Here is a 12,306-nt window from a genome sequence, read left to right on the forward strand (position 1 = left end):
GGGATGCATGGTGTGCAGTCAGGACATCTTGACGGGTGGCAATGACAGAGGGTCTGGGGTGACCTGTCCCCAGGGGCACAAAAGGGTTGCAAATTTCCAGTCATTAATCACCTCTGGAACAGCTGTTTTAAATGTTCAAATCTAACTGATAGGAACGTGGCACAGTCAGATGGCTGGAGGTTAATTTACTTTCCTGTAGGGAGGGGAAGTGTTTGGATACTCACAGGCAGTCAGCTGTGATCGGCATGAAATTCCAGGAGAAGATGCACTTGGAGAGGTCAAGTGTATGGAGGGAATTTCAGAAATTGAGTTTTTAAAGTAACAAAAGCCTTATGAAACATCTAAAGATGCAGAAGGACGTCTCACAGATTATTTTGACTAATAGTTTCAGCTGAGGAAAATGACTGTCACCAAGGTTTGTTATTCATACACTTCATGACATTAGATCCTTTGTAGGCTTGTAAGCTGGGCTTCCCTGGTGACTCAGCAGTAAAGAATCTGCCTACAGCCCAGGAACCACAGGAAACGTGGGTTTGATCCCTGGGTCAGGAAGATCCCCTGGAGGAGGGTATGGCAACCCACTTCAGTATTCTTGCCTGGAGAATTCCATGGTCAGAGGAGCCTGGTGGGCTACAGCCCATTAGGGTCACAAAGAGTTGGACACGACTGAAGTGACTTAGCATGGCATGGCAGGCCTGTAAATCATGTAGCCACGTGACCGCCCCTTCAGACCTTACTTCAATTTATGGTTGGCACACTTGCAGAATTTTCCAATCATACCCCACTGGAAGGTTGACAAATATGACATTGATTGTTGAAGCTTAGATCCAATTTAAAGAACTTGCTTGTGAAAGAATATTTGCAAAGGCAGTTTGTAAAGTATGCACCAAATTGCAGGCACATCCAGAAATAAGGACCAGCCTTAATGATCCCACTTGTTGTAGGTAACAATCATTGTTTATTACTAAAGCTGAAGCACATCATCTAGATTTTTCCAGGTATATCCAGAAGTCACAGAATAAATACAAACAAATTTGAGACCTGCAAGCATTAAGTACTTTCTCATGGGTGTGGGCGAGCTTGTTTTTGATCAGAAAACAGGCTATGTTCCTCTTTTCATCTTTTTCCACATCTTTTTTTTAATCAGTGTTTCTCAGATCTTTCCTTCCAGGTGCCTCAGGATTTGATAAGACCCAAATTAGCCTACTTGGGCAGTTCCACATAGAAGCATTGTGTTGAACAGGCCCAGTTAGGACTTGCATGGGCAAATATTTTCCAGAATTACTCTCAACACTTAAGAACTCAGTTTTAACTTTCTCTAATGACTTCAGTTTGAAATCCATAAAAAGAAAACAAAAATTTTGTGATTTCACTGTTATTACTTGTCTTTTAAATATGTTCTCATACCTGTTCTAATAAAATAACAGTCACTTCATGTATTGGACGGAGAAGGCACTGGCAAGCCACTCCAGTACTATTGCCTAGAAAATCCCATGGACGGAGAAGCCTGGTAGGCTGCAGTCTATGGTGTCGCTACGAGTCAGACAAGACTGAGCGACTTCACTTTCACTTTTCACTTTCACACATTGGAGAAGGAAATGGCAACCCACTCCAGTGTTCTTGCCTGGAGAATCCCAGGGACAGGGGAGCCTGGTGGGCTGCCGTCTATGGGGTCACACAGAGTCGGACACGACTGAAGTGACTTAGCAGCAGCAGCAGCAGCAGCATGTATTGGACCTCTTTTTTTTTTCTTCTTCTTCTTTTCTCTTTCCCACTTTATAATCAAACTTTCCTCTACCAATACCTAAAATGGTGCCATTTTTCTGCCACACTTCTGACCTCAGGTGCAAAGGACTAATTACACTGCCACAGGATTCTCTCTAAAGGCCAAGTCTGAGTATGAATTTGTTGATTCAGTAGTACGACCTAAAAATGAACTGCTTTCAAGGATGAAATCAATTGTGTAAAGAATTTCTCCATTAGAGAAATTTTATTTTCTCACTAAAACTCCTGGGAGAAAATCATAGTATAAATTTATTTTAGGGATACATTCCATGAAGGTCAACAAGTGCAATGATAATAAACATCCAATTTATTCACTTTCCCAAAGAAATTAATTTGCATGTTATTTTAAATTTTATTTAATCGTATTTATTTTTTGTCTTAGATTTCATTAAATGGACCTTCATGGTTGTCATTTCATGATCTGTACCATTACTGAGACAAACTGAAATCATTTTGAAAGTTTATCCTGCATCTTCCTTCAAAGGAAAAGCTTTGGATTTTCTTAAATTTTCTTACTTTTACTGAGACGGTTTGCTCCAAGAAATGAAAAGTGACTTTATAACTTTGAACTTGCCAGCTGAGTCACAGCAGGCCTGAATATAAAATAGCTGAAAACACGTGTGTGCATTCCTACCCGAAGCAGCATTCTTTCTTTCATAGATCACTGTCACTAAAGAATTCAGTTAAATACAAAGAACCTCAGGTAGAAATGGGTTATTGAGAGCCACCCTGAGTCTCTGAGTCCATGAGGGAGCTGGAGAAAGCTACTCATATGTCTGAGCCCTGCTGGAAAGGTAATTAGTAAATGTCTGTCACTCCAGTGGTTTCTTGGACCCCAAGCAGGTTAAAAATAAATAAAATATAAGGGTGGGGGAAGGGAGTTTACATTGAAACTTTTCTGTCTTATCAAAATTAGCAAGAATGCTCAGTGCTTTATTCATTGTAAAGGCTCAGCAGATAAGGTATTTTGTCCTGTAGTATTCTGCTTCTGCACCATGAATACTTATAGTATTATATAATGATGATATTATAATATTGAATGATATAATAATAACTAATAATGGAATCATGGATTTTGTCTGTGATTCATTTCAGTTTCACTAATTCTGACAAGTATACCATTAAAATTGGAGGCTTTGTAGCAGAATATTACATATGAGGTCAAAAAAATGAAGGTTGATTTCAAGGGTCCCAATCCACATCCTATTCTTATGACTACAATTTGTATTTTTATAGCACCTTTTAATCAAGGACTGCTCAATAATTTTGTGAACATTATTAAGGCTTACAGGCTGCTGTACATTTATACTCACAGCTAGGTGATCTATTCAGTTCAGTTCAGTTCAGTCGCTCAGTGGTGTCCGACTCTTTGTGACCCCATGAATCACTGCACACCAGGCCTCCCTGTCCATCACCAACTCCCGGAGTTCACTCAAACTCACCTCTATCGAGTCGGTGATGCCATCCAGCCATCTCATTCTCTGTTGTCCCCGTCTCCTCCCACCCCCAATCCCTCCCAGCATCAGAGTCTTTTCCAGTGAGTCAGCTCATCGCATGAGGTGGCCAAAGTATTGGAGTTTCAGCTTTAGCATCAGTCCTTCCAATGAACACCCATTCTCCTTTAGAATGGACTGGTTGGATCTCCTTGCAGTCCAAGGGACTCTCAAGAGTCTTCTCCAGCACCACAGTTCAAAAGCATCAATTCTTTGGCGCTCAGCTTTCTTCACAGTCCAACTCTCACATCCATACTTGACCACTGGAAAAACCATAGCCTTGATCTATTCAGAGTTCTGGATTTTTTCCTGTTTTACATCTGATTGTTGATGCAGATGTCCTAGAACATGGGTGGTGGACTTGTGTTTTATTTATTTATTTATTTTTTGTTTATTTTATTTTATTTTTTTAAAATGAGGCTTTTAATTAATGTTTGACAGAGCTGATTCAAGTTGAACAGACTAAATTTCTTTAAACAAACTTACTTATACTCCAGAGTCCTTTAAAAACTTAATAGCATTTATACATTGAAGGTATTTTTCTTGTAACTAGCACTTTAAATGCAACAAGCATTTGAAGCAACAAGCATTTGACCCACAAGTAAAACTTTCTACAGTTCATAACTTTTATAAATAAAATAAATTAAGTGTACAGTGAATAAGTTCTCTGAAATATTTAAATATTTCTGCAGGTTTAGTAACATCGTAAAATACATTTCAACTAAAATTCACAAATCTAAAAACCTGTTAGGCATTTTTAGGCATTTTAAGTTGGAAATGAAGGCCAATGTTACATCGTAATATGCCAATTACAAATAGTACTTCAAATAGCAAATACTACAGTTTGTCCCAAACTTTAAAAACTATTCATGAACTCAACACTGAACTATTGATGGCTATGAAAATTGTTTCCTAGCCTTTTTGAAAATTTCAACCCATTTACGTTTAAGGTAATTATTGATAAGTACGATCCCGTAGCCATTTTCTTTATTGCTTTGGGATCAAGTTTATACACTCTTTCTGTGTTTCCTGTCTATAGAAGATCCTTTAGCATTTGTTGGAGAGCTGGTTTGGTGATGCTGAATTCCCTCAGCTTTTGCTTGTCTGTAAAGCTTTTGATTTCTCCTTCATATTTGAATGAGATCCTTGCTGGGTATAGTAATATGGGCTGTAGGGTATTTTCTTTCATCACTTTAAGAATGTCTTGCCACTCCCTTCTGGCCTGAAGAGTTTCTGTTGAAAGATCAGCTGTTATCCTTATGGGAATCCCCTTATGTGTTATTTGCTGCTTTTCCCTTGCTGCTTTTAATATTTGTTCTTTGTGTTTGATCTTTGTTAATTTGATTAATATGTGTCTTGGAGTATTTCGCCTTGGGTTTATCCTGTTGGGGACTCTCTGGGTTTCTTGGACTTGGGTGATTATTTCTTTCCCCATTTTAGGGAAGTTTTCAACTATTATCTCCTCAAATATTCTCTCATGGTCTTTCTTTTTGTCTTCTTCTTCTGGGACTCCTATGATTCGAATGTTGGAGCGTTTAACATTGTCCCAGAGGTCTCTAATATTGTCCTCATTTCTTTTAATTCGTTTTTCTTTTTTCCTCTCTGTTTCATTTATTTCTACAATTCTATCTTCTAGTTCGCTTATCCTGTCTTCTGCCTCTGTTATTCTACTGTTTGTTCCCTCCAGAGTGTTTCTGATCTCATCTATTGCATTATTCATTGTATATTGACTCTTTTTTATTTCTTCTAAGTCCTTATTAAATCTTTCTTCCATCTTCTCAATCCTTTTCTCCAGGTTATTTATCTGTAACTCCATTTTGCTTTCAAGATTTTGAATCATTTTCACCATCAAAATTTGAAATTCTTTATCAGGTAAATTCCCTATATCTTGTTCTTTTGTTTGTGTTGGTGGGCAATTATCTTGTTCCTTTACTTGCTGGGTATTTCTCTGCCTCTTCATCTTGCTTATATTGCTTTGCTTGGGGTGGCCTTTCCCTCTTCTTGCAGTTTGTGGAGTTCTCTTTATTACGTAGTTTCTTCGCTGTGTGTGGGGTTGGACGGGTGACTTGTCCGGGTTCCCTGGTTAGGGAAGCATGTGTCGGTGTTCTGGTGGGTGGAGCTGAATTTCTTCTCTGTCCTTTAGAAGACAATGGGCTGCTTTTCTGGGAGCCTGATGTCCTCTGCCAGTATTCAGAAGTTGTTTTGTGGACTTTACTCTGCGTTCAAATGTTCCTTTGATGAATTTGTAGGGGAGAGAGTGGTCTTGCTGTCTTATCCCTCCGCCATCTTGTTCCTTCCTCCCCAGAACACTGGATTCTTATAGTCCACTTGGTCGTGGAGTATCTCTTCCCAGCTGCTCCAGCAAGGTGCAGCCGCTGTACCTTACCTTGGATGAGGGATATCACCTCAAGGCTGCCCCTCCTGCTTTGAATGTGGATCAGCTCCTCTCGGCCCTCCGGTGCCCAAGCAGCCACCGCCTCCTGGACGTGGTACAGCTCCTCTCGGCCACCGCCCTAACCCTGGGCGCGGGGTAGCTCCTCTCAGCCACGATTCTGCACGTGGTCGGTTGCACCGGAGCCGGGCGGCTCTCGCGTCTGCGCCGCGGGAGCCGGGCGGCTCTCGCGTCTCTGGACTTGTGTTTTAATGCTGTGTAATTTTGTTATAACATAGGAAGGAGAGCAGATTTTGGCTTTAAATCATGTAAATGGCAAAGTGGCAAATAGAGACTGGGGGCATGACTCATAGTTCTTCCACTGTACCTCCAAAACATTTCATCAGGGAAACCAGAAAAATTACATTCAGTGGAAAGTCAAATAGAACACCACATTGGTTTAATATCATTTTTATGCGTCATATTTTATAGTATTAGTCATAGTGCTTATGTGATTTCAAATACCGTAAACCCTGTTAATTATAGTCAATAAACAGTTTTGAGGATTTTTTGCCTCCTTATAAAACTGGTTACTACATATGATGTGAAGAGAGGAAAAACGACAGGCATCCACGGGAGTTGTATGCATTTAATTACCTGTTGGTGCAATTGACAGTTGCCAGCCACCCATGTTAATTATAAAAATGAGGGCCTGAATTTGTTCTTATGCCCCAATGGTAGGTAATGTGGTGGTACCACATCTCTTAGAGTGAAGAGATGTGTACTGTAGGGAGAAACTCCTGCTTCCCTCTTTCTTGAGAGTAATGGGAATTAAAATAATTTCAGTTTGAATTAGAAATGGAAAAAATTTGTACATATAATTTATATATCTTCCTTACTCACATCCTTTTGTGGCTATATGAGGCATCTTTGTCTCCAAAGATTTTCAAGCATCTACTAGATCTTACATGTAGTAATGAATCGTTCCTGTTCATGAGCCTTTTTGGGATTAAAAAGTTTGAATAACAATCTTTACCATTTAGTCTTTTGGGCAGTACCTTGGTGGATGCCATCCCTCGTAGTTCTCTGTTGTACCAGGTGAGAAGAGGAATGTGGGAGAGTTGTGTTTTACACAGAGGCTCTTCCACCTTCATTATTTTTGTGTAGCCTTCATTTGGGGGGCTCCCCGAGTGGCTTGGTGACAAAGAAATGCCTGCTAGTGCAGGAGACTTAAGAGACAAGGGTTCGACCCGTGGGTTGGGAAGATCCCCTGGAGGAGGGCATGGCAACCCACTCCAGTATTTTTGACTGGAGAATCCCTTGGACAGAGGAGCCAGGCAGTCTCTAGTCCATGCAGTCACAGAGTCGGGCACAACTGAAGTGACAGAGTGCACACACACAGAGCCTTTATTTGGACCACTTTTTGAGACTCCCCTTGAGGATCCGGTGAGGGAGTTAAGCACCTATCCTTTTTTGAAGCATTTGAGTCCTATTACTACCAGTTGGATTTAGACGTCCTGGTGTCATTATTGAGACAGTTTAATACATTTGCCTATTTACATTTTCCCTAACTGTAGGTTAAAAGCCAGAGGTACAGTGGGAAAAGGCCTAACTCATGAGTGGGAAATGAGAGCCTAGACATCTAAATATTTGCTCTAGAGCTGTTTTCACTCATCCTGTATGCATCCTGATGCCACAGTGGAACTCAGTCAGCCCGTGAGTTTTGTAGAGAATGACTGTGTCACATTGCTATTAGAATGGAAGCAGAAGCAGTTCAAACCTAGAAGTGGCTTGAAAGGTCTTGAATTCTCGATGAATGGTTAAAAGTCTGGTGAATACAAGCTAACAAGTATCTTGATTGTGTCAGACTTTAGGACTCTGAAGGATGGAGGTTCAGGTTTTCACACTACTTCCAGGGCCTTGGGCCAACGTACTCAGAGCCTCTGGGAAGTTCTTCATCTGTGAATTATTGAGGTTGAATTAGATGGTTCATGTGTTTCCTCCCAGCTCTATGTAGGGTTCCTTGATTCTATGACATGACAACAGAGCCCCAAAATAATTGCACAGCCAGACAGACTTCATTTTATGTTATTAGGTATAATGGTGTGGGGGGATCATTAATCATGCCAGGAACAGTATTATCTCTTTGGTGGCTCCTTGAGCTATTCCGTTTGAAGAGCTCTATTAGTTGAAAGATGAGAGTTTTCAACGTGCCATAATCAATGGGTTGACTGCCAATAGGATTTTACAAAGGCAAGTGATATTTTTCTCTATTTGTTTTTGCTTCTCATTCTTTCATTTTCTCACCTTTTCCACTTCTGCTTATTTCTTTTTTTTTTTTTTAATATATTTACGTATTTATTTGTCTCTGCTGGTTCCTCATTGCAGCATGGGAACTGTTAGTTGCAGCTTGTGGGATCTAGCTCCCTGACCAAGGTCAAACCTGGGCCCCTGCACTGGGAGCACACTGGACTGCCAGGGAAGACCCTTCTTTGCTTATTTCTTAGTTGACATTATTTGGGGACTAAGTATATTTTAATAGATATGTGAAGTTAACGCAAATACTCATTGACTTATTCTTCTATATATTGAATATTCATTTATTTATTCAGATATATGTTTTAATCATCTTCTCTTTATCAGGTACCCTGTTAAATGTCAGCATTACAACAGTGAAAAGAGGAAATTTACCCTTGCCAAATGGTACTTATAGTCCAGTGGAAGTAAAATACAATTTCTTGTTTTAGTTTTGAGAGGAATTTGAAACTACTGTTTTATAACTAGATTAAATTGCTTGTTACTTATTTGTGAACCTTGTCTTTTCCTTTCATGGATTAGTGAGAATTTATATGAAATAATAATTCTCTCTTCTATATCACACTCTTGGGTATCCTGAGGATTCAACTGAATATTCGAACTTTTACAGTGTGTTCTTGTTTGCATTTGTGATTCAAACAGAAAAGGTGCTCTCCATATATTGCTGTATTTTGTGGGGATAGAGAGTCAAAGGATTACTTGGAGTAAAAAAAAAAATCTGATCATAAGACTCATGAAAAAAACTTCACATACTCCGTTGTGTCACAAAGTTCCAATATAAAATAGAGTTTATCCATTTCCTGACTACAGCCTTTTCAAGAATATAATTGTAGAGTCTTGTATACTAACTTGTAATTCTTCTTTGTTTTTACAGCTTTTATTGCCTTTAACTGAGATTGTTTGTTTAATTACAGACCAAGTTTGTGGTTTCCTAGTGTTCTTTTCACAAACTTTCACAAGGACTTTCAAGGATACCTAGGAAAGCTATGTTAAAAACACTTTAATGTTGCCAGAGAAATAAGAAAAATACTTTCCCTGCCTCATCACTTCCAGGGTTCAGTCATTCCTCTTAAATGTCTCTGGACCCCCCACAGACCTTCCAACTTTGGCTATGACTGCTATGGCTTTAGCTTCAGAAGAAAGGCAAGTGGTGAACTTTGGCCTTAGGTGTCTCTTGGGGACTAAGAGAATTTAGTAAATTTTTAACCTCATATTTTGAAGCTATCTGCTCTTTTTTTTTCTTTCCCCAGTATTACTTGTGATTTCACAATATCCCTCTGACTTCATAAACTACTTTTAAAATCTGAGGATATACCTTTAAATTTTCCTCAGCGTATAGCATTGGGTCTTGACCTGACATTAACTTTTTTCCCCTAGCTTTATTGAAATATAATTGACATATAACATGTATAAGTTTAAGATGTACAATGTGAAGATTTGATATAGGTTTGTATTGTATGATGATTACCATGACTTATAGTCAGTTAACATCTCCATCACCTCACTTAATTACTTTTTTTGGTGGTGAGAAATTTAAGATCCTCTTTCTTAGCAAGTTTCAGGTATATAATATGGTATTTTAAATATAGTCACCAGGCTGTACATTAGATCCCCAGAACTTATTTATCTTACAACTGGAAGTTTACACCTATTGACCAACATCTCCCCATTTTCCCCACCCTCCCCAAACTTTGGCAGCCACCATTCTCCTCTGTTCTGAGTTTAGCTTTTTTAGATTTCATGTGAAAGTGAGATCATAGAGTATTTTTTCTGTCTGACTTATTTCACTTAGCATAATGCCTTCAAGGTCCATCCTTCTTGTAACAAGTTGCAGGATTTCTTTCTCAGGCTGAATAGTACTCCGTTGGTTTCAGTGGTGGTGGTGATGGTGTATGTATATTTATCCACTGATCTATCCAATGACACTGAGCTTCCTTTCCATGTCTTGACTTTTGTTAATAGCTGGCACTAGTTTTATACTTAGAAATAATAAATATAGAATTGTGACGTTTAAAAGTGAAGTGAAGTGAATGTCGCTCAGTCGTGTCCGACTCTTTGCAATCCCATGGGCTATAGAGTTCATTGAATTCTCCAGGCCAGCATTCTGGTGTGGGTAACCTTTCCGTTCTTGAGGGGATATTCCCAACCCAGGGATGAAATCCAGGTCTCCCACATTGAAGGTGAATTCTTTACCAGCTGAGCCACAAGGGAAGCCCTTATACTTAGAAATAATAAAAACAGAATTGTGAAGTTTAAAGTTTCTGTTAAAATGGAGCAAATTTGCTAGTCAAAGCCACACACATATACACAGATATAAACACACATAGGGAATAGTAAAATAGAATAGTCACTTTCATCTTTGTCTCCTTGCTGTTTTCCTTTCCCTCTTTTCTCTCTTTCACTCTTCCTGTGGTCCACCTAACTACATTTTTATGAAGTATTTTGTCTTTTTGATGTCTATAATGAAAATACACATAGTGAGATCTATGTAACCACTCATGCTAACAAGAGGCTAAATTACTTAAATAATGTTCAGGTGATTTACAGCTAGAGGGAGGGACAGATCCTTGCTTAAGATTAGAGATCACTGTGTACTTCTGTAGGTTTGCTATTTTCTGTTTTCTTAATATGGAGGAAAAATGCCCTGCTCTTCGCCAATGGCAAAGTTTCTAAAATCGCCATGTGCTCACTAATCCCTTTGCCAAGTCACATGTTACCTGCCCATCTCCCTCCAGATAGACTTCTGGCTCTCCACTGTCGCTGTCTTGTCTTCTGTTGTTTCTCCTCTTAGCTGTTCTTGTCGGAAAGCAGATGTCTTTAACACGGGGTTCCATAATGTGCTTTAAGCACACTTAAGGAGAAGAATGGAATAAAGTTAGAAGCATTTTTTCTCTTCTTTGATGCTTGTATCCATTCAAATTGGTAGCAAATGTTCTTCCGTAGGTCCTTGTGGAATTTTCAAACATTCTTGAGAAAATATTAGCAGATATTTTAAATACCTTTTCATGAATTGGGCTTAAGTAAGAACTGAAAAAAGGATGAGGAAGAGTATTATTTCCAGATCTTCTAATTTGCATGGATAAACTCCAGGGAACTTTTGCTATTTACCAGCTTCCTTTTTTTCATTGTAAGATACAAGTTTGGGGAGGAATGGATACATGTATATGTATGGCTGAGTCCCTTTGTTGCCCACTGGAGACTATCACAGCACTGTTAATTGGCTATCAGTTCAGTTCAGTTCAGTCGCTCAGTCGTGTCCGACTCTCCGCGACCCCATGAATCACAGCACGCCAGGCCTCCCTGTCCATCACCAACTCCCGGAGTACACTCAAACTCATGTCCACAGAGTCGGTGATGCCATCCAGCCATCTCATTCTCCGTCGTCCCCTTCTCCTCCCGCCCCCAACCTTTCCCAGCATCAGAGTCTTTTCCAGTGAGTCAACTCGTCTCATGAGGTGGCCAAAGTATTGGAGTTTCAGCTTTAGCATCAGTCCCTCCAATGAACATCCAGGATTGATCTCCTTTAGAATGGACTGGTTGGATCTCCTTGCAGTATAAGGGACTCTCAAGAGTCTTCTCCAACACCACAGTTCAAAAGCATCGATTCTTTGGCGATCAGCTTTCTTCACAGTCCAACTCTCACATCCATACATGACCACGGGAAAAACCATTGCCTTGACTAGACGGACCTTGGTCGGCAAAGTAATGTCTCTGCTTTTTAATATACTATCAAGGTTGGTCATAACTTTCCTTCCAAGGAGCAAGCGTCTTTTAATTTCATGGCTGCAATCAGCATCTGCAGTGATTTTGGAGCCCAAAAAAACAAAGTCTGACACTGTTTCCACTGTTTTTCCATCTATTTCCCATGAAGTGATGGGACCAGATGCCATGATCTTTGTTTTCTGAATGTTGAGCTTCAAGCCAACCTTTTCTCCAATATAAAATAAGAAGTTTTAATAAAAGATGTTTCTCTGCTTCACAGATGCCAAATACCCACAGGTAAGTGAAACTTTTGTAACACTTTTGTTTTCCCCTTAGCATTGAAAATTTCCAACTTTGGCTCACATAAAAGTCTTATCTTCCTGTCTTTTTCTGCTGTAATGACGCTTCCCAATAATATAAAGGAGACACCTGTATGAGATGTCCTTCCCTTCCTTCCTTTCCTTTCATTTTCTGACTGCCCAGCATATGATTCCTCTTCCCCACTTTATGAATCTTAGGATTTAGATCTGACCCACTTACTATAGCATCTGGGAAGTCTCACTATTTAGTTTCACAGTGGCTTTTGCCACAGGACATACATAAGACCTAGCCTATCCATCAATCCAACTCTGAACTAAT

The sequence above is a fragment of the Moschus berezovskii genome, chromosome 9 (assembly GCF_049115385.1).
Source record: "Moschus berezovskii isolate FMDL1 chromosome 9, NW_MosBer_1.0, whole genome shotgun sequence".
In the NCBI taxonomy this organism is placed as follows: Eukaryota; Metazoa; Chordata; class Mammalia; order Artiodactyla; family Moschidae; genus Moschus; species Moschus berezovskii.